This window comes from Triticum dicoccoides, chromosome 3B (assembly GCF_002162155.2).
Source record: "Triticum dicoccoides isolate Atlit2015 ecotype Zavitan chromosome 3B, WEW_v2.0, whole genome shotgun sequence".
NCBI classification, from domain to species: Eukaryota; Viridiplantae; Streptophyta; class Magnoliopsida; order Poales; family Poaceae; genus Triticum; species Triticum dicoccoides.
Genome location: NC_041385.1, coordinates 617158257 through 617160675, shown reverse-complemented (window position 1 = coordinate 617160675; position 2419 = coordinate 617158257). Strand labels below are relative to the sequence as shown.

The 2419-nt window shown below is 40.8% G+C and overlaps 1 pseudogene; it reads right to left on the bottom strand.

Annotated features, from left to right (window-relative positions):
• Positions 1 to 968: 968 nt before the first annotated feature.
• LOC119281664 lies at positions 969 to 1838 on the bottom strand (annotated as a pseudogene).
• Between the last annotated feature and the right edge of the window lie 581 nt (positions 1839 to 2419).

Sequence of the window (2419 nt, the reverse complement as noted above, 5' to 3'; positions counted from 1 at the left end):
CGCCCAGCGGGGCAGCTGTCCTTGTCCTCGGTTCAGTAACGGCAGTAGTGGAAATACCTGTTTCGGTTCCGGGAATCAGATCGGTTCCTTCCTCTGCTAAGGATTTGGTTTCATCGTATTGACTACGAAAGGTACGGTGTAGGTTCCCACGATCTTTCCTACGATTTCTACGAATAGATGACTACGACTAACGCAAGAGGGATTCCTGCGACTAACGCTAGAGCAAAGGGAAAGGACAATGAAGCAGCAATAAACATATTGAAGAGCTATTAGTATAGCAAGTATTAATTCAACAATTAGTTAGTTTGGGAAGACTGCTTTGCCTGGATTGATGGCGAGCCTGGAAGCCTTGCTTCTCCACTGGGGGCTAATTCCATAAACAAGTTGTTCTATCTCAAAAATCATTTAAGGAAAAAGAATTTCACGTTCTTCCTGAAAGGAAGGGAGGATTAGGAAAGTCCTATTGATTGCTGCTTTCTCCAGACCGCCGGGAAAAGCATGAAAAAAAGGCTCGAATGGTACGATCCCTCCGTCCTTTCTTTCTCTCGGTATCGTTCACCACATGCCTGTGATCTCTCTCAATCTAGGTTTGGTATCGGTATCGGAGAAGTCCGTCATTGAAGTGGTAAGTGGGCGTAAGGCCTATGTATTTCTTATCAGTGGGATTTATTACCTTGAATTCGATTGATGCGGTTCTAGCTCGTTTTAAAGAGCTTATAGAGCTCGTTTTGCTTGACCCCTCTTGACGTTGCTGGTCATCCCAACTCGTATTAGCTATCGAAAGCCGTACTTACTTGACATTCCCGCATGCCATAAGTCATCCCTACAGAAAGCACCACAGGCACAGTAACCGGAAGATGGTCTTTTCTCACTCTCCCTGTAGTCAAGACATAGGGAGTATTATGACCTGTTTCACTGACATCAGCATTTTTCTCTCGTCCTTCGCCCGCTATCCATCCTAACTGCTCTTACCGCTTCTTCTTTTTATTCACTGGCTTCTTCTTATCTGCTTTCTTCTTCTTTGTTTGATGAGATTCTCTCTTCTTATAATCTTTGATCTTCTTATCATCATCAGATTTATGATCTTTTAGATTGCATTTTTTCGTTAGATTATTCATTTTGCCTAATATGCCGGTTATGACTTTATGGGCAGTAGGATGGATACTATCAATAGAATCCTCTCCTATATGAGGAGGTTTAGTTCCTATCCACGTTCCATCCTCATCGTATACTAATTCTCGCTTCGTACTATTTCCTATCCCAACTACGTACGTATTGATTTTTTTCTCTACACATAAATTCTAAAAATCACGATGAAAGTCAGCTGAACATGAAAATTGTTGTTTTCATGTTGGGTCTGCTAGCTGGTTTATGTAATAATCTTTAGTGATTACCTTTCTAACCGGTCCTTTATGCTTCATGATTATTTCTTCCTTATCTTCATGTAATGCATGTATGCAGTATGACTTGGGAGCCAAAAAGATTCCCTCTTTTACATAGTGCTCCTTCTTAAACTTTCCTATTTCGCTAGGTGATACCATTTCTTCTGGAAGTTCGTTCTGAACAACAATAGAGTCTGTGTCCATATAATAGCAATCATCCCTTTTAATAAAAGGGTATAACACTATCCTGGCATAGGCAGCAATAGCAGCTGAGAGCTGAACTACTGTATTAGCTGGCTGCTTTGTTGTCTCCTCCATTTCCTTAAACAAATCACCACTCACTTTGTTTTTATAGGTTGCTAGGTACAGATCATCATCTAGATGAGTTGAATCAATAAATCCATCCTGAGAAAGGGCCATTTCCCTCCGTCTTCCTTTGGGCAACGAAGAGTGCATTCTCCATCCAGTATTTGTTTGATGGTTCTCTATGCTTTCTTTTGACTGGAAAGCTAAGCTATTTTCAGTGCTCTTACTTCAAGGATAAAACAAACTATCTATTATAAAAAATCCTTATCACTACAAGCTCCAATACCACGGGGTAGCGACAGAAATGTGAATTAGTACCCGTATCTGCTGATACTTGAATAGCTTCCACTTTAGAATCAGCTAGGCGAGAGCCCTGTTGTCCTACTGAAATGGATTCTAATAAATTCACAAGCACACGGATAATGAATGGAAGCAGATAGAACCTATTCAATCAAAAAACGTATTCTAACGCCTGTATTTAGATAAGAAAAGCGAGGTTTCAATGGCTTGGAAGGGAATCTATCATCTATCGGTCTAACGGGGGTTATAAGATGGATAATCTCACCAATGCTCTCTGACACAGCATACCTGCTATCCAAAGACCCCACCTATAATGTAAAGATAGCTCTATCAACCAACATTGTTTTATAGATCCAACCTTACCAGATGGTGTTTCTCTTATCTTCTCCTGAATGGGTTACTTAACCCTAGCTATACAGGTGGGGCACAAG